The 21,078-nt window shown below is 44.0% G+C and overlaps 1 pseudogene; it reads left to right on the top strand.

The window, feature by feature from the left end:
* LOC108636898 lies at positions 677 to 21,078 on the top strand (annotated as a pseudogene).

The following is a 21,078-nucleotide window of genomic DNA, read 5'->3' as shown; positions in this document are numbered from 1 at the left end:
AAATTATGAAAAAGAAGAAACTGAAGAAGCTCTGATGCAAATGTTGTGGAACTCTTTTGCCAATCTCAGGGAGAGAGTATTAAATGTTTAATGGCATTTCAATGATGACACTCTCGGAATTAGATTTCTCCAACAGTGTTAAATGCTGAGGGAGGCTATTTCATACATTTTTTAAATGTCATTTTAAAATGTTAAAAATGGGATTTACATATATAGCAGCAGTTATACAGACATGCAGATAACTAGCATTTGTTTGCTAATATGTATCACTGTAAATCTAAGATAGGGCACAGAACAATAGTTTAAAACATTTGTCCAACCAGTGAAACAGGCAAATTAGCTAGTTGCCATGGGATTTTTAATTGGAAAATTGTTGACTAGATCCAGGCATGGTATGATATTTTAAGTTAGTGTCTTCCTTTATCAGATAATTTCAATAATTTGAGGACATGAGAAAGAAGCAGCACATCTTTTGTCTTCCATAGTTTGTGACTGCATGAAAAGGACGTTGGTTATTCTACATCTGAAAGAGTGGAAGGCTCTTAGTCCTCAGGGCAACAAGCAGGATGCTGTAACTCTGTTCCTTTGGGCACATGGAGCTTTAGAACTTTCTGTAAACCCAAGTTCAATGCTGTTCCTTTGCTTAAATCTCACGTCTCTGAGTAAGTTAGTCATCATGCTACCGTCAAAGAGCATGGGTAAGCAAGTTTCATCTAGAGAACTAGAATGTATGCCCACAGAATTTCATGTAGAAAGAAAACAATCCTTCAGATCCATCAGACTGGCTTTTGCATGGAAGTTCCTGAGCATGAATGTGTGTGATTTAATCTGCTTCTCAAACCCAGGACACCTGAACACTTGCTCAAGATCCTGAAGGAAAAGAGAGGTCATGAAAGGACAAAGCAAGCTTCATCACCAACTCCCTTATGATGGTCTCTGGTGGTAGACATGACAACATGGAGAACATGCCTACATCAGACAGTCCCCAGAGCCCAGGACCCCAGCAGGAGGACCACAGCTACCACCATGGGCCACGCAACTTGGAGTATCAGACTTCAGTCCCTGCCATGCCTCTCAGCATGCAACAAATGATTAAAATTATTGAATGGATAAGAGTGTCACCCTCATGACAATGAAAGATGATCTGGAGCAAAGAGCTCGGAAGGAGGAAACCCTGCTTATCTGATCACCTCCTAGGGCTCATCCCTGTAAAATGTGAGAGTCAGTGGCCTTATTCTGTACAACACACACACACACACATACACAACACACACACAACATATGCACAGAACACACACACACACGGAACACACACAGAGAACACCTGCATAGCACATTCACAGAACACAGAATACACGCAACACACACGCAGAACATTTTTCACGGAAGTAGACTGAGGGGAGGGCCCTGGTCCCGCCGGGCTGCTGTAATGAAAGACCACAGCCGTGGAGGCTGATAAATAATAGACCGTGCTGGAGGCTGAAGGCCAAGTGTGGTTGGGGTCAGGGCCAGGTCCAGGTGGACCTCGCAGGGAGAAAGGGGCAGGGACTCCACGGTCCTTCTGTAACAGCACTGACCCCATTCCTGAGGGCTCCACTCTCACGATGAAGAGTCTCTCCCGGGCCACCTCCTAATACCATCACATGGGCATCAAGGTCTAATGTATAAATCTGGGGGAGACACATACGTAGCAGGAGCTGAACGGAACATCCCTGGGCCATACTTTTGAGTTATTGCTTTTTCTAACTTTTTACTTAACAAGATAAATTTAAAAGCTGCTGGGGTACGGCCCCGGTGGATCCAGGGAATTCGAAGCAGGGATGGCATCGGCAATTAGATAAGATTATTTATTTAGAGATAGAAAGAGAAATTAGGAAAGAATAGTGTAATGGAGAAAATAGAGGAGAAAAGAGGCTGTATTCCTTTGTTTACACAGGAGACCAATAAAGCCCCGAGACAAGGGACTTGCACTGTCTACATAGGCCATAGGCGCCAGCTTGAATAGCGGAGGGTGCCCTGCCTTGGGCTCCCTCTCGCGTGGGTCTTAGAAGCCTGGGCAAATAAGTAGACATGGTGAGCCTCTGTGCTCCAGATGGGAATTAGCCTGAAAAGGAGAGAAAGAAAAGAAGACACAGGGGAAACCAGTCTTTCCAGGAACTGGTCCGTCTCTTTATTTTTCAGGGAAGCTTTTATACTTTAAGTTGTACATAGAGATCAATGCATACAAAGTCATGCAGGGTCAACAGACCTGACCCTTATCAAGACCAGGCACTCTTTATGCATGCATACAAAGGTCTTAGGTGGTTTTACATCATCTTCTGGCCAGGGGGCCTGCTAACATTTTATGACCCTTTCTTTCTGATAATGGTCAGTCAACCAGAACACTTATTTTTTCCAAGGGTGATTTTTCTTAAACCAGGCGCCACCCTCCAAAGGGACCAGATAAAGTTGCATTCCTGCAGGGCAAAAGTGCAGTGGGCTATAATCCAGAAAAGAATTTACTAGCCTAAGGTCTGATGTGATTAATATCAAAGGTTATTACTTATTTTCCCATCTGCCAGTTATATCAGTTAATGTATATAAGGAACAAGGCATATGGAGACTTAGCAGCAAATATTGGCTCGACAACGAAACCCTCCATTGGTATATTTCTAACAACTCACTAATACTACACTAATAATTTCTAACTTCTCAAAAAACTGTGTATTTAGAAAGTTTAGAGCGTCTCGTGCCTCTCACGGTTGCGAGGCTATGAACAATGACATGTGTGGTTGTAAGAGGCCGGATAAACTCGTCAGGCAGGCTAGAGAGCCATCAGAGGAGTTTTTGGACTGAAACACTCTTGTTACGCCCAGGAGACTTATTAACTGGAGCTCTAAGTTAACTCTTTTCAGAGAAAGGTGGTGGGGGATAGCCTGCTGTTAATGCCAGAAGAGTTGGTGAAAAGCATAATGCAATAAGACGGAGACTCTATTTTGGGGGTGAATGCTCGTGAAGGTCCAGGGGGGTTCCCTCAAGGCCTGATCTCGCCTTTGCCTGTCAGGCCTCTTCCTCATGACCTTTGCCACAGGCGGGATTCCCTATGCTGGCTCCCAGCAAAAAGCCAGATGTGATCAACCAGGATTACTATTCTTTTTAAAATTAAAATTAATGGAAATGTGGCACCAACTTTGCATACTTGGCACAAACCACCCTCGATTGTGGTGTATAACTATTTTTATACATTGTTGGGTTCTATTTGCTAATATTTCCATGTAGCAGTAGTTCACGTTTATGTTCATGAGAGATGTTGGTCTGTAGTTTCCTTTTGTTTTTTAGAATTTACTTCTGGCTGTGCTGGGCCTTCATCGCTGTGAGCTCTGCTCTAGCTGTGACAGACAGGGGTTCCTCTCCATCTGTGCTGCACGGGCCTCTCTTTGAGGTGGCTTCCCTCGTGGAGTGTGGACTCTAGAGCACAGGTTCAGTAGCTGTGGTGCGTGGGCTTAGCTGCTCTGTGGCGTGTGGAATCTTCCCGGCTGGAGATCAAACCTGTGTCCCCTGCAAAGGCACATGGACTCTTCTCCACTGTGCCAGCAGGGAGGCTCATTGTATGATGTCTGTTGTTTTAAATTCGTTAAAGTGTGTCTGTGGCCCAGAATGTGGCATGGTGTATCTCTGTGAATCTTCCAGGTGAGCATGAGAATAACCTGCATTCTGCTGTTGCCATAATTCGTAGATGTGAATCATATCCAGTTGATGAATGGTACATTTTTAATATTCGTTTCTTTGCCCGTGTCGGGTCTTAGTTGCAGCATGTGGGATCTTCGTTGCATCATGTGGAATCTTTGGTTGCAGCTAACAGACTCTCTAGTTGTGACCTGCAGGCTCAGTAGCTGGGGGTGCGGGCTCTAAAGCACGTGGCTTCAGTAGTTGCGGCACATGGGCTTAGTTGCTCCGTGGCATGTGGGATCTTAGTTGCTGAACCAGGGTTTGAAGTCGTGTCCCTTGCATTGCAAGGTGGATTCTTAACTACTGGACCACGAGGGAAGTTCCTAGATGTTATTGTTGAGTTTCCTTCCTGATTTTCTGCCTGATGATCTGTCCATTTCTAATAGACTTGAGTTGAAATCTCCAGCTCAGATGATGGATTTACCTACGTCTTTTGCAATTCTATTAGCTTCTCCTTCACACAGTTTGTCCATTATTATGTTCATTCACATGAAGGATTGTTATGTCTTCTTGATAACTGATCCCTTTATCATTATTTAATACCCTCTTTACCCCTGATACTTTTCCCTGCTTTGAAGCTTGTTCTCTGTGAAATTAATAGGTTATTCCCGTTTTCTCTGGACTACTGTTTATATGTGGATTTTCCTTCATCTGTTTGTCTTTATACTTGGTGTGAATTTCCTATAGACAATGTGTGATTGAGTCTGCTGTTTTGACCCAGCTTACAATCAATTGGTCATTTAGATCACTGACTTTCAAAGTGATTGCTGATGTAGTTGGATTCGTATCTACCATATTTGTTACTGTAGTTTATTTATTGCCCTTCACCATCTAATTTTTTTTGACCACTTTTCCTGCTTTTTGTGACTTTACCTAAGCATTTTGTATGATGTCATTTTCTCCCTTTTATTAGCATTTCACTTAAATATTCTTTTTTACTTGTTTTAATGGTTACCCTAGAGTGGTTGCATCATACATTTACAGCTAATCATAGGCCACTTTCAAACAATGTCATGATTCAAAGGTGGTATAAATACCTTAAAATAACAAAATAATCCTAGTCCCTTCCTTCAATCCCTGAATCCTTGCTGTCGTTTTTAAAATGTATATACAAGCATGTTGTTGTTGTTTAGACACTAAGTCATGTCCAACTCTTTGTGACCCCATGGACTGTAGCCTGCCAGGCTCTTCTGTCCATGGGATTTGCCAGGCAAGAATACTGGAGCAGGTTGCCATTTCCTTCACTAGGGGATCTTCCTAATCCAGGGATCAAATCTGCACCTCCTGCATTGGCAGGCAGATTCTTTACTGCTGAGCAACCTGGGAAGCCCATATAGAAGCATACACAAGTATATATAAGTATATAATATATGATTACATAATTGACTATATCGTTGGTAGTATTATTTAACAAAATAGATGCATGATAGATGATAGATGCATGAGAACTAAGAAAAATAAAAGTTTATTTTGACTTCACTTATTCTTTCCTCAATGCTCTTTCTTCCTTTATATAGGCTTGAGTTTCTGACCTTCTCTCTGAACAATTACTTTTTCCTTCTGTCTAAACAATTTATTATTCCCCTTCTCTAAACAATTTTTTTAAACCATTTCCTCCAAGGCAACAAATTCACTCAGTCTTTGTGTGTCTGAGAACGTCTATGTTTCTCCTTTATCTTTGATAGATAATTTTGCAGGATAGAGAATTTTAAGTTGGTCATTTTTTTCTCAACACTAAATACTGTACTCTCTTCTTGATGTCATGGATTCTGAGAAATCAAATGTAATCCTTAGCTTTGTTCATCTAGGATGTTAGAGAATGATTAAAGAAAATTCAGGAACTACAAACAAACTTTAACACTTCATGAAGCAGCAGTCTCCATTTGGAAAACTGCAAAAAGCAAGAAGCTTTCCTAAGAAAAAATGAAGAACAAGATGGAGACAAATAGAAAATTTCTGATTGTCTGGGCAATGTAGTCAATCTTGTTTAGGACAAGAAGGAGCAAGGTAATAAGCATAGAGCCCAGAACTGGCTTGGCCTTTGGGGATTGACTGACTGGATATGCAGTGTTTCTGGTCAAGAAGAACATGTCCAGAGACACAAGAGTCATGTAGTTTCAATTTGCTGCCACAGCACCCTAGGCAGGAGCAGCCCCACCTTGGACCTAGAGAGGTATTTCAGCACCAGACAAGGTGCTTTGTTTTTGTTTTCCCCCACTCTGGTGTCTCTCAGGATTTCCTGTTTATCTTTAGTCTTATGTAGGTTGAGCATAAAATTCCAGCCAGTATTGTTTCATAACCCCAAAAACGATGACGCCATTAAAGTGCTGCACTCAGTGTGCCAGCAAATTTGGGAAACTCAGCAGTGAGTTTTCCATAGCACTGGAAAAGATCAGTTTTCATTCTTGTCCCAAAGAAGGGTAATGCCAAAGAATGTTCAAACAACCCACCAACTGTGCTTATTTCACATGCTAGCAAGGTAATCCTCAAAATCCATCAAGATGGGCCTCAGCAGTACACGAACCAAGAACTTTCAGATGTACAAGCTGGATTTAGAAAAGGCAGAGCAACCAGAGGTCAAATTGTCAACATCCATTGGATCATAGAAAAAGAAAGAGAATTCCAGAAAAACATCTACTTATGTTTCATTAACTATGCTAAAGGCTTTGATTGTGTGGATAACAACAAACTGTGGAAAATTCTTAAAGAGATAGGAACACCAGACCATCTTACCTGCCTCCTGAGAGACTTGAATGCAGGTTAAGAAGCAAGTTAGAACCAGGCATGGAACAATGAACTGGCTCAAAACTGGGAAAGAAGTACATCAAGGCTGTATATTGTCACCTTGTTTCTTTAATTTCTATGCAGAGAACATCATGAGAAACCCTGGGCTGGATGAGTCACAAGCTGGAATCAAAATTACCGGGAGAAATATCAACAGCCTCTCATATGCAGATGAATGACACCACTCTAATGGCAGAAAGCAAAGAGAAACTAAAGGGCCTCTTGATGAGAGTGAAAAAGAAGAGTAAAAAAACTGGCTTAAAACTCAACATTGCAAAAAGATCATGGCATCCAGTCCCATCACTTCATGGCAATAGTTGGGTAAACAATGGAAATAGTGACAGATTTTATTTTCTTGGGCTTCAAAATCACTGCAGATGATGACTGCACCATGAAATTAAAAGACACTTCCTCCTTGGAAGAAAAACTATGGCCAACCTCGACAGCATATTAAAAAGTAGAGACATCACTTTGCCAACAGGGATGCATCTAGTCAAAGCTATGGTTTTTCCAGTAGTCATGTATAGATGTGAGAGTTGGACCATAAAGAATGCTGAGTACCAAAGAATTGATGCTTTCAAACTGTGGTGCTGGAGAAGACTCTTGAGAGCCCCTTGGACAGCAAACAGATCAAACCAGTCAATCCTAAAGGAAATCAACCCTGAGTATTCATTGGAAGGACTGATGCTGAAGCTACAATACTTTGGCCACCTGATGTGAAGAACTGACTCATTGGAAAGGACCCTGATGCTGGGAAAGATTGAAGGCAGGAGAAGAGATAACAGAGGATGAGATGGTTGGATGGCATCACTGACTCAGTGAACATGAGTTTGACCATACTCTAGGAGACAGTGAAAGACAGGGAAGCCTGGAGTGCTGTAGTCCATGGGACTCCAAAGAGTCTGATGTGACTCAGTGACTGAACAACAACAAACTGGTTCATCCATTTCATTTGTTTCTTTCTGCTCCTTCAGTTAGGCCCTGATGACCCCAGATGGGTTAGGCTCTCATTCCTAGGTTTCCCCAAGTGCAGCTTTGTTAAGAAGAACAGAGCGCTCTCTCTGTTAGAGCATAAAGGGTTTTCTCACTGGTATTTAATGTGAGGACCAGGTTGAACTCCTCAGGGAAAAGCCCACAATCTTGTGGGTGTCCCTCCATCATTAGGTCCTTCTGGAGTTTTTAACACAGGCTGTCATCCCTGAGCCTCAGGCAACTCATAAATTACAGGTAAGGGTTTCCTACCCCAGGACTGGCTCCTGTGGTAATTTCCACGTCTGCATCTCCACTCCAGATGTTTCGTTCTCCCACGTGGGATTCAGAACCGGAACAGAGGTGGGTAGTTCCTGGCCCCGGGGCAGCGAGGCAGTGAGGAAACCTGAGTAGGTTAGCCTCTGTAAAGTGGTTTCTCTTGAGGTCAGGGGTGGTGAAGGCCTGGAGTATTGGGAAAAAATGACACTCAAACATAAAAATGTCGTGAAGAAGTCCTTGGAGCTTATAAGCAAAAGCAACATTCCTTAGTGCCAATAAAAAGTGCACATTCGGTTTTGACTTGATTTACTGATTACCAAGTCTTGAGTTGAGAAGATCCCTTGGAAAATGGAATGGCTACCCCTTCCAGTGTTCTTGCCTGGAGGATTCCATGGACAGAGGAACCTAGTGGGCTACAGTCCATGTGGTCGCAGAGTCAGACACAGCTGAAGCCATTGACACACTTTTGCTTCTTATCCAGTGTAATGGAGCAAGGTGTCACCAGTGACATTTATGTGATAATAACTTTTAAAGCTTTGAACCTGCAGTTTTGTTAGTCCGACTTCATCCTCTCTATACTCAGAGACCACACATTGTATGTACAAGCTGGGAGGACATCTGTGCAAATAATTCAGGGAAGCTTGAGAACGTGACTGTGTCAGCAGGATGTGATGAACTCCGTGGCAGACATGTGTGTGTGAGTGACTGGTTGTCTTGGAGACGAGGTATTCATGGCCACATAGGAAGACAGTTCAGACGTTGTCTTGACCGAGGTCTTCCCAACAGGGCGATTCCTAAATGACAGATTCTGAAGAATAAATGGACTGTTCCTGGGAACCACACGAAAGTCTCCTCATCAGATGTTTGTTTACAAAGCACATCAGTGCCTGAGATACTGAACCACCCTGAATCCTTGACATGCTGTTTTTGTGTGATATAGAAACTCACAAGTGTGGTCTCAGGTGACTGTATAAGCCTGCTAAAGCAACTTAGCAGGTTCAAGGCCACTTCTGCTTTCACCTGACTCATTCTTTTTAGAGAGATCTGTTTTTAAGGTAGGGTTTAAATGGTGCGTGAGACCAGAATCTCTTTTTTCCTTTAAAATACAAACTTATTGGCGTATAATTGCCTTACAGTGTTCTGTTTGTTTCCACCGCACTGCAAAGTGAATCTATTATATGGATAACTATATCCCCTCTTTTGGATTTCCTTCTCATTTAGGTCACCAAGGGGGACAGAGGAATGAGATGATTTGGGGGATGGGGATTGACATGTATACATTATTGATACTATGAATAAAATAGATAATGAACGAGAACCTACTGTACAGCACAGAATCTTCTTAAGATGTTATGGGGAGGGAGGTGGGAGGGGGGTTCATGTTTGGGAACGCATGTAAGAATTAAAGATTTTAAAATTTAAAAAATTAAAAAAGAAAGAAAGAAAGAAAAAACTTTAAAAAAATTGTAATTTATTTGCTTACGGCTGAGCTGGGTCTTCATTGCTGTGTGGACTTTTTTCCAGGTGTGGTGCGTGGTGGCTTCTCTTGTCACTCCCGGGCTCTAGAACACAGGCGCGATAGTTGCGGTACAGGCTTAGTTCCTCCGCAGCGTGTGGGGTCTTCCTGCACCAGGGATGGAGCCCATGTCTCCTGCATTGGCAGGTGGATTCTTTACCACTGAGCCACCAGAGAAGCCCCCAGAATCTTCTTAGAACACTCTTCTCTCAGTTCAGTCACTCAGTCGTGTCCAACTCTTTCAGACCCCATGGACTGCAGCACGCCAGGCCTCCCTGTCCATCACCAACTCCCGGAGTTTAATCAAACTCATGCCCATTGAGTCGGTGATGCCATCCAATCAGCTCATCCTCTGCTGTCCCCTTCTCCTCCTGCCCTCAATCTTTCCCAGCATCAGGGTCTTTTCAAATGAGTCAGTTCTCCACATCAGGTGGCCAAAGTATTGGAGTTTCAGCTTCAGCATTAGTCCTTCCAATGAATATTCAGGACTGATCTCCTTTAGGATGGACTGGTTGGATCTCCTTGCAGTCCAAGGGATCCTCAAGAGTCAACACCACAGTTCAAAAGCATCAATTCTTCAGCTCTCAGCTTCTTTTATAGTCCAACTCTCACATCCATACATGACTACTGGAAAATCCATACCTTTGACTAAAAGGACCTTTGTTGGCAGAGTATGTCTATGCTTTTTAATATGCTGTCTAGGTTGGTCATAGCTTTTCTTCCAAGAATCAAGAATCTGTTAATATCATGGCTGCAATCACCAACTGCAGTGATTTTGGAGCCCCCCAAAATAAAGCCTGACACTTTCCACTGTTTCCCCATATATTTGCCATGAAGTGATGGGACTAGATGCTGTGATCTTAGTTTTCTGAACGTTGAGTTTCAAGCTAACTTTTTCACTCTCCTCTTTCACCTTCATCAAGAGGCTTTTTAGTTCCTCTTCACTTTCTGCCATAAGGGTGGTGTCATCTGCATATCTGATGTTATTGCTATTTCTCCCAGCAATCTTGATTCCAGCTTGTGACTCATCCAATCCAGCGTTTCTCATGATTCACTCTGCACAATAAGTTAAATAAGCAGGGTAACAATATACAGCCTTGATCTACTCCTTTCCCAATTTGGAACCAGTCTGTTGTTCCATGTCCAGTTCTAACTGTTGCTTCTTGACCTGCATACAGGTTTCTCAAGAGGCAGGAAAGGTGGTCTGGTATTCCCATCTCTTGAAAGATTTTCCACAGTTAGTTGTGATCCACACAGTCAAAGGCCTTGGCATAGTCAACAAAGCAGAAGTAGATGTTTTTCTGGGACTCTCTTGCTTTTTTGGATGATCCAGCAGATGTCGGCAATTTGATCTCCGGTTCCTCTGCCTTTTCTAAATCTAACTTGAACATCTGGAAGTTCACAGTTCATGTACTGTTGAAGCCTGGCTTGGAAAATTTAGAGCAGTACTTTGCTAGCATGTGAGATGAGTGCAATTGTGTGGTAGTCTGAGCATTCTTTGGCATTGCCTTTCTTTGGGATTGGAATGAAACTGACCTTTTCCAGTCCTGTGGCCACTGCTGAGTTTTCCAAATTTGGTGGTATATTGAACTGTGGTGTTGGAGAAGACTCTTGAGGATCCCTTGGACTGCAAGGAGATCAAACCAGTCCATCCTAAAGGAAATCAGTCCTGAATATTCAGGAAGGACTGATGCTGAAGCTGAAACTCCAGTACTTTGGCCACCTGATGCAAAGAACTGACTCATTTGAAAAGACCCTGATGCTGAGAAAGATTGAAGGTGGGGGGAGAAGGGGACGACAGAGGATGAGATGATTGGATGGCATCACCGATTCAATGGACATGAGTTTGAGTAACCTCCAGCAGTTGGTGATGGACAGGAAAGCCCAGTGTGCTGCAGTCCATGGGACTGCAAATAGTCGGACATGACTGAGTGACTGAAATGACTTACTGATTGAAGGCGGCACTTTCACAGCATCATCTTTTAGGATTTGAAATAGCTCAACTGGAAATCCATCACCTCTACTAGCTTTGTTCATAGTGATGCTTCCTAAAGCCCTCTTGACCTTGCATTCCAGGATATCTGGCTCTAGGTGAGTGATCACGCCATCGTGATTATCTGGGTCTTGAAGATCTGTTTTGTACAGTTCTTTTGTGTATCCTTGCCATCTCTTCTTAATATCTTCTGCTTCTGTTAGGTCCATATCATTTCTGTCCTTTATTGTGCCAGCTTTTGCATGAAATGTTCCCTTGGTATCTCTAATTTTCTTGAAGAGATCTCTCAGTTCAATTGCGACCTCATGAATCACAGCACGCCAGGCCTCCCTGTCCATCACCAACTCCCAGAGTTCACTCAGACTCACATCCATCGAGTCAGTGATGCCATTCAGCCATCTCATCCTCTGTCATCCCCTTCTCCTCCTGCCTCCAATCCCTCCCACCGTCAGAGTCTTTTCCAATGAGTCAACCTTTCGCATGAGGTGGCCAAAGTACTGGAGTTTCAGCTTTAGCATCATTCCTTCCAAAGAAATCCCAGGGCTGATCTCCTTCAGAATGGACTGGTTGGATCTCCTTGCAGTCCAAGGGACTCTCAAGAGTCTTCTCCAACACCACAGTTCAAATGCATCAATTCTCCGGTGCTCAGCCTTCTTCACAGTCCAACTCTCACGTTCATACATGACCACAGGAAAAACCATAGCCTTGACTAGACGGACCTTAGTCAGTAAAGTAATGTCTCTGCTTTTGAATATGCTATCTAGGTTGGTCATAACTTTTCTTCCAAAGAGTAAGCGTCTTTTAATTTTGTGGCTGCAATCACCATCTGCAGTGATTTTGGAGCCCAAAAAAATAAAGTCTGACACTGTTTCCACTGTTTCCCCATCTATTTCCCATGAAGTGAAGGGACCGGATTCCATGATCTTCGTTTTCTGAATGTTGAGCTTTAAGCCAACTTTTTCACTCTCCACTTTCACTTTCATCAAGAGGCTCTTTAGTTCTTCTTCACTTTCTGCCATAAGGGTGGTGTTATCTGCATATCTGAGGTCATTGATATTTCTCCTGGCAATCTTGATTCCAGCTTGTGTTTAATCTCTAGTCTTTCCCATTCTATTGTTTTCCTCTATTTCTTTGCATTGATTGCTGAGGAAGGCTTTCTTGTCTCTCTTTGCTATTCTTTGGAACTCTGCATTCAAATGGGTATATCCTTATCTTTCCTTTTCTCCTTTGCCTTTAGCTTCTCTTCTTTTCTCAGTTATTTGTAAGCCCTCCTCAGATGGCCATTTTGCCCGTTTGCATTTCTTTTTCTTGGGGATGGTCTTGATCACTGCCTCCTGTACAATCATCTGGAAAACAGAGCAGAAACTGTTTTAAAGTAAACACAAGTTGAAGCTGTTTGACTATGGCATTGTGTTTGCATGAATAAAGATGATATTGTTTCATAAGACAATTTAAAAATGACATGAAAAATAAAACAGCCTTTCAAATAAATGGCCTAATGTCCATTTTGTAGTACTGAAATAAAAAAGACAAAGATTTAAGAAAGAGAAGAATCCATAAAAACATATTTGTGAGGAGATGAGAGTATTCACTTCTTGTTTAAATAGTGTATTGATTAAATATTGGCCCTGATTACCACATTCAGCCTTCGAAACAGTTCCATCCACAGCACTGATGCTGACTTTCAATGTCATGTCAGGGCTGAGTCACCAGAACCAGGCGATGGAATTTTACTAGTCAGGCTTTGTGCATCCCCACTTCGGTGTGGACCACAGGAGAATGTGGGAGACATTGCAAGGCCTCAGGCAGAATAGGGTTAGGATGAGCATGGTTGCTCTACGTTGGTGTGCTGGTGATAATTCACATTCTAAGATATGACTTCAGAGGCAGATATTCTTGAATAGTAAAAATATATATATATTTCACTTGATATGAAATTACGCCTCAGCCCTCATTACTGTGCATGAAATAGATGCTCAGGGGAACCTACTGCACGGCACAGGAAGCTCTCCCCCGTGCTCTGTGACGATTGAAATGGGAAGGAGATCCAGAAATGAGGGGGCTGATGGACCCGTACAGCTGATGCACTTTGCTGTATGGCAGAAACGAACACAACGTTGCAAAGTCTCTATACCCCATTAGAAAACAAACTAACAAAACAAAACATAAAGCCTGACTGCATATTAGGCGCTTGAGTAGGCTCTAGGGCTGCAAGCAACGGATAAGCAGTCGAAACCTGTCCTCATGGAGCTCAAGGTCTGGTGAGGAGAAAGAGAAGACGGGGGATTCATAAACCTGTAAATAAAGGAAACTGCAGAGATATATGTCGTGAAGCGCTGTGAACGAAACAGGCAGGGAAGCTGTTTAAGGAATTTCTGGTGCTGATACAGTGTTTGTAAAGATGGTTAAGGGTATCTCTCTAAGAAGGTAACATTTGAACAACAGCCTGAGAGTGCAGGAGCTCCTTGTGTGCCAGAAATGAAGGGGACACTTGTGGAAGCTTGTTCTCAGGAGAGGGAACAGAACCTGTAAAGACCCCGAGGCAGGGGCGCGGCGAGGAAGCCTGTCTGTCTGGGACCAGGGAGAGGGAGTGAGGAGACTCACGGCTCACAGGTTATTTATTGTCATGACTGTGGCTCCTGCTCCCAGTGACAGGATGGCTTTGGAGGGGGTGGTAAAGAGAGGCCTTGTCGACTTAGTGTGAACAGCCAGTAGATTTACATTTAGCCTCCAATTCTATCACACAGGGGATTTGTTTTTAAGTTTGCAACATCATATTAAGGCTTCTTAGGTGGTGCAGTGGTAAAGAATCCACTTGCCAGTGCAGGAGGTGCAAAAGACACAGGTTCAATTCCTGAGTTGGGAAAATCCCCTGGAGAAGGGCATGGCAACCCATGCCCAGGTATCCTTGCCTGGAGAATCCCATGGACAGAGGAGGCTGGTGCGCTACAGTCCATGGGGTCTCGAAAAGTCAGATATGACTGAGCAACTGAGCATATTGTCAAACAAAGAAAAAGTATTAGAAATACCCAGGGGTCCAGTAGCAGCTGGAGGATGAAATGTTGACTGTCTCATGAATGTGAAACCATCTTAGGAGATGATACACACTTTCTCTAGCATACGAATCCTTCTATAACCATAGTACTCTAAAAAAGGCACTTTCCCACTTTCAAATATTTCATGTGTGTGTATTCTTTCTGTTGTAAAGAACGTGAGTTGATACTAGCTCGCTTTATTGATCATTAGAAAACATTTGTTTAACAGAAAGTTGCTTTTAAAAAGCAGATAAACAGCAAAGATCATTAAAATGGTTTATTTTTAAGCTCCCTTCTAAGAGTAGGTCACTGCAGTCAATAAATGTGTTACTCATACTTTTCAGCACAGTTATAGTTTGCGATTTGAGACAGAGCATGGACCACTTGTGAGTCTTATATTTTGGCTTTGATTTTTATTTCATTTTCGGCTGTGCTGGGTCTTCTTGCTGCACTCAGGCTTTGTCTAGTTGCTGCGACAGGGGGCTCCTCTCTAGTTCCCGCGAGCGCCAGGGCTTCTCATTGCGGTGGCTTCTTTTTTGTGTGGAACATGCTGTGGGTTCTTGGTGCACGGGCTTCAGTAGTTGTCGCGTTCAGGCTTGGTTGCCCCGCAGCATGTGGGATCTTCCCAGACCAGGGATTGAACCTGTGTCCCCTGCACTGATAGGTGGAAGCTTACCCAGTGGACCTACAGGGAAGTCCCACTTGTTAGTCCTGATACTTGATACGGTGCCCCTGGATCTTAGTGTGTTGGTTTTAGGCTCACAGAGGCTTCACGCCCCTGACTCCATGCATGTGTGATGGAGGGCTTGTCGTCGCAGGGTGGGGGTGGGAGGGTCTGGTCTCCATGCCTAGGGAGGTGGAAATGCCCGCTGTGCATGGAGAACTCTGAGCTTCCACTTGGTGCCTGAATAAGAGAGAGTGCATCGGTGCAGGGGCGGGAGCTGGGGCGGGGCCGGCTAAACCAAGTTACCTAATGGATGCTAGGGACCCAACTGCCGCAGGAACTCCAAATGTCGTTTTGTAAAAAGGAGACAGACGTACGTACCTGAGGGCAGACCACACAGGACACAGGCGTTCGTTGCTCCTCTTCTTCATCTCATGCCTTTGGTCCCAGGCTGGGTGACCTCACAGCCCAGGTCTGGCTGAGGCTGTAAACGCTGGTGGTCATGGATGTGATTCAGTGCCTCCCTTTGCCTTGCGGTTGCTCATTCAAAGTGAAAGTGTTAGTCACTCAGTTGCATCAGATTCTTTGGGGTCCCATGGACTGGAACCCGTCAGACTCCCCTGTCCGTGGCATTTCCCAGGCAAGAATACTGGAGTGGATTGCCATTCCCTTCTCCAGGGGATCCTCCTGACCCAAGGCTCCGACCCATGTCTCTTGCTTGGCAGGCAGATCCTTTACCACTGAGTCACCTGGGAAGTCCGAACTGCTCCTTAGGTGAGAGCAAAGCCAGGGAGTGGAGGTCAGCCCCACAGTCATCCAAGCAAACAGTGCGCTTCCTCCTTCATCAGAGAAGGCACCTTGGGTTCATCTCCTCCAAGTGCGTCTCCCTGGAAATAAAGCTGTGATGATTATCAGTCTACTTACTCCCGAGAAACAGCCATCAGAAACGTTAGTCTAGTTTTTATTGATGTAAACACGCTAGTTTTCACAGTGAACCACAGTGGGCTCTGAAATGTTTCTGTCGTCCCCAGTGCTTGAGGAGAACAAGTTTTCCTTTGTTTTGTATTAGATTACTGCTGCTGCTGCTGCTGCTGCTGCTGCTAAGTCGCTTCAGTCGTGTCCGACTCTGTGCAACCCCATAGACGGCAGCCCACCAGGCTTCCCCGTCCCTGGGATTCTTCAGGCAAGAACACTGGAGTGGATTGCCATTTCCTTCTCCAATGCATGAAAGTGAAAAATCAAAGTGAAGTCGCTCAGTCGTGCCCGACTCTTAGCGACCCCATGGACTGCCGCCTACCAGGCTTCTCCGTCCATGGGATTTTCCAGGCAAGAGTATTGGAGTGGGTTGCCATTGCCTTCTAGATGGACCTTAGTCAGCAAAGTAATGCCTCTGCTTTTGAATATGCTATCTAAGTTGGTCATAACTTTTCTTCCAAGGAGTAAGCGTCTTTTAATTTCATGGCTACAATCACCATCTGCAGTGATTTTGGAGCCCCAAAAAATAAAGTTTGACACTGTTTCCACTGTTTCCCCATCTATTTCCCATGTTACATTGTATTATAATTGTGGGAATTGTCACAGTTCCCTACTCTACACTTAAGGAATATGTTGTAACAATTTTTTGTAAGTCAAGATTTGTAAGTCAAGCAAGTTGTTTTCACTTGGAAAAATTACTGGGCTCTGGGAGTGCAGACTCAGCCTGCTGCAAACCTCCAGGAAGCATCTCAGTGGGCTTCCTTAGTTGGCAGAATAGCATGACAAAAAGAGAGGCAATTACATGAGGAAAATAAGGGCCACTTTTGTCAGCCATAGCATGCATAGTTTTCTTGCAATAAAATGATGGTTATAGTCCTTGTTTATCTGAAGTGTTTAAATGTTGTTACAATAATATTTTCCTTCAGTACATTTCACCATCTTGTAACATTTCTTTGTAATCATATAACATTACTCAATATTCTTACTTAGTAACAATGGACTCAATATTTCTTCTTCTTAAAACTTATTTTAAAATGTATTTGGCTGCCCTGGGCCATAGTTGCAGTGTGTGGACTGTCTCATCTTCACCGCAGCGTGCAGACTCTTTAGTTGTGACATGTGGGATCTACTGAGAGGGTAACAGGCAGGAAGGCTAGGGGTCTCCAAATGGAGAAAATAGGCTACAAGGGTCAGAGGTTTTTTCCTCTCTCTCTTAAGTGGCAGGAGGAAACAAACTGCAAGTGTCAGATTTGTTTCCCTTCTCTACACAAAATTAAAAGGTTTCTTTGTTGTTGCCATGTTCATTCTACGTTGCCATGACAACGCCTGGCTCCACCTGAACTTAACTTTTCTCAAACCTTGAGCTAGCCAATGTGTTTTCTTATGGAAATGTTTTTCTTAAGCTATGGTAATGAACTGAGTATTTACCTAAGACTGTCTTTCTTCAAGTGCCTAAGATGCTGAACTGACCTGACAAACCAGTCTGTTTTACTCAACAAGCTAGTGTTTTACTTATGAAAATATTCTCTTAAGCTATGTTAATGAGACTATGTATTTGCTTGGAAACCTGCCTTGATTCAAGATTCAGGTCAATAGTTTCATGGCTTGCCTGGAAAATCCCATGGATGGAGGAGCCTGGGTAGGCTGCAGTCCATGGGGTCGCTAAGAGTCGGACACGACTGAGCGACTTCACTTTCACTTTTCACTTTCGTGCATTGGAGAAGGAAATAGCAACCCACTCCAGTATTCTTGCCTAGAGAATCCCAGGGATGGGGGAGCCTGGTGGGCTGCCGTCTGTGGGGTCGCACAGAATCGGACACGACTGAAGCGACTTAGCAGCAGCAGCAGCAGCAGTTTAATGGCCTGGGTCAATTCACCTTTTGCCAATGTTATGCCAAAATGCATGTTGCAGATGAGAGGCCTGGTGCCACTCTCTGAGTTTTGAGGTGTTTCCTTTCTCTAATTAGCAGCCTGCCAGTAGGTATATAACTTCTCTGCCCCCTTCTGATGTCTATGTCAGAAGCCTTCTCTATCTCTTTTATACTTCAATAAAACTTTATTACACAAAAGCTCTGAGCGATCAAGCCTCATCACTGGCCCCAGGTTGAATTCTTCTCCTCTGGAGGCCAAGAATCCCAGCATCTTTAATGACTCAGCAACAACCTGTCATGATCAGGGATCAAACCCACACCCCCTGCACTGGGACCGTGGAGTCTTAGCCACTGGACCACCAGGGAAGTCCCTGGATTCAGTATTTTTGGTTCTTCTAATTGCCACTGTCCTTTCTTTTATGATACATTCAGTCTTGTACTTGAGCATTTACTATTTGAAATAAATTCACTGTGGTTCTATTTTTTATACACTTTACTGCAACATGGTATCTTAGAGTCCATCTGCTTTAGGTCATGGAGATGACAGCGAGTGATGAAGTGTGTGTGGAGCTAATAGTACCATCAGTCTCACTTTCCTAAACATGAATTTAGAAATACCCTTCACGCCTCCATCTCTGAGTCACTCTGTTCTGTGAGACACACCAAGCACAGCTGATCAGATAGAGCTTTACTGTTTTCCTCCAAACTATCATTGTTTACGGGCTCCCCTGGTGGCTCAGATAATAAAGAATCCGCCTGCAATGAGGGAGACCTGGATTCGATCCCTGGGTTTGGAAGATCCGCTGGAGGAGGGCATGGTAACCCACTCCAGTATTCTTGCCTGGAGAATCCACATGGACAGAGGAGCCTGGCCGACTACAGTCCATGGGGTTGCAAAGAGTTGAACGTGACTGAGCAACTAAGCACAGCACAGAACATCATTGCTTATATGCCAGTTACAGGACTCCACCGGTGGCTCAGTGGGTAAAAAAATCCACCTGCAATGCAGGAGCCACAGGAGAGGCAGGTTTGATCCCTGCGTCAGGAAGATCCCTTGGAGGAGGAAATAGCAACCCACTCTAGTATAGTCGCCTGGAGAATCCCATGGACAGAGGAGCCTGGTGGGCTACAGTTCATGGGATCACAAAGAGTAGGACATGACTAAGGCATGCACCCCTGCATATGACAATTATACTTCAGTACGTCAAGGAAACAGTTTAAGGAACAGCAACTACCAGTGTTATGCCCAAGTCGCGAAATCTCCCAATGACCACCAGGGAGCCGATATCTGATGCAAAAGCAAGAGAGTTTTTATTACCAAGCTCGAGCTGGGGCTCCCACCGATACCGACACAGCAGCTATAGGGAGGAGCCCTGCGTTCTGGGTTACATTGCTTATATAGGGTATTATCGCGAGAAAAATTTGAAAAACGGGAGTCTCCGGGTCTGACTGGTCACCTTCTGGTGAAGGGGTAGGTGTTGAGTTCTGATTGGTTCTCCTTTCCCCGGCTTGATTTGAATTTCCCGGGCTGGCCGAGGGTTCTGATTGGTTCACAGGTGGTAGGGTGAGGTCAGGGGATTTCCAAAGGTTCTTTTCCCAGAACCTTACAAAATGGAGTAGCTTTGATTCTTCACCAGTAATCTAGATATTTCCATTGTACTTCTACAAAAGTAACAGGAAATACTTATTTTAAAATTGGGTCTGATATTTACTTTGTTGTTGCTCAGTTGCTAAGTTGTGTCCAACTCTTTGCGATCCCATGGACTGCTGCCTTTTTACACTGTTCATGGGGTTTTCCAGGCAAGAATATTGGAGTGGGTTGCCGTTGTCTTCTCCAGCGGACCACGTTTTGTCAGGACTCTTCACCATGACCTGTCTGTCTTGGGTGGCCCTGCACGGCATGACGCATAGTTTCATTGAGTGTTGCAAGCCCCTTTGCCAGGACAAGGCTGTGATGTATAAAACAGATAACTAATGAGAACCTACTATACAGCACAGGAAACTACTCAGTGCTGTGGTGACTCAAATGGGAAGGAAATCCAAACAAGAGGGGATATGTGTATACACGTGGCTGATTCACTTTGCTGTACAGCAGAAATTAACACAACAGTGTAAAGCAACTAAGTATAGTCCAATTAAAATAAAGAAAAATAATGAGACTGTTACAATTCTGTTTAAAGGCATTAGAATGAGCACAGCTCAGCTAGAGATACATGAATCTTCTAACGTCTTATGAAGTACTCAAAGCATAATTCGTGAGATAAGAAAATGATGAATGAGAAGATGGATGTTAACTGAGCCTACTCATTTCACAATACATATCAGTCAAAACTGTCATGCTGTATGGCTTAAACTTACACAGTGATGTATGTCAATTATTTCCTAATAAAGCTGTAAAAGTAATAAAGTAAATTTTAAAATTAAAAAACAAAAAACAGGTCTTATTGGGGTCATTTAGATCAGCCCCATGAGAAGCCTTCTGCCTTCAGGGGGTCTTCCTTCAAACACCAACCTCCCCTTCCAAAGTTTCAGTGTTTCCTCCATTCCTGTGTGCAAAATCAAAGCCTCTGAAGTGGTACACAGAAGTGCTCCCTGCACACTGTTAGAGCTTGGAGCTGAGGCCGCTGGCCGATGAACTCACAAGTGTAGGTAGCGTGCTACACGAGGGGCAAGTTTTTCGCTACCACCACAAGGGTCTCTGGCCCAGTGAGTGGAGTTGAATACTTGCTGCAAAAGTATGATTTTAAGGAATGAGAGCTTAATTAAGGAGAGGTGAAACCATTTTAAAAATAGCTTTTTTCCTCTTCTTCAATATTCCTAACTCTTCAGGCAGTACTTGACTTTCCTGTTTTCTCAGTTCTTGTATCCTACTCTGAGATCCTAAAAAGGGCGCGCACTCAGCGCGTCTGACGTGGATGCGCGCCCGGGAAGTTCTGCACATGCGTGGCACCATCTCCCGAGAACGCCCATGGGAGGTCGTGCCGGATCTCTACTTCTACAGAGATCCTGAAGAGACTGAAAAGGAAGAGCAGGCAGCCGCTGAGAAGGCTGTGGCCATGGAGGAGTTTCAGGGTGAATGGACTGCTCCAGCTCCAGAGTTCACTGCTACTCAGCCTGAGGTGGCAGACTGGTCTGAAGGTGCCTATTCAGCAGTTCCCCACTGAAGCCTGGAGTGCTCCGCCTTCCACTGAAGACTGGTCTGCAGCTCCCAAGGCTCAGGCCACTGAATGGGTAGGAACCACCACTGAGTGGTCGTAAGCTGTTCTTCCAAACACTTGTAGAAC

This window comes from Capra hircus, chromosome 10 (genome assembly GCF_001704415.2).
Source record: "Capra hircus breed San Clemente chromosome 10, ASM170441v1, whole genome shotgun sequence".
Classification (NCBI taxonomy): domain Eukaryota; kingdom Metazoa; phylum Chordata; class Mammalia; order Artiodactyla; family Bovidae; genus Capra; species Capra hircus.
The sequence above is the reverse complement of the archived record's forward strand: the minus strand, read 5'-3'. Positions and strand labels throughout refer to the sequence as shown.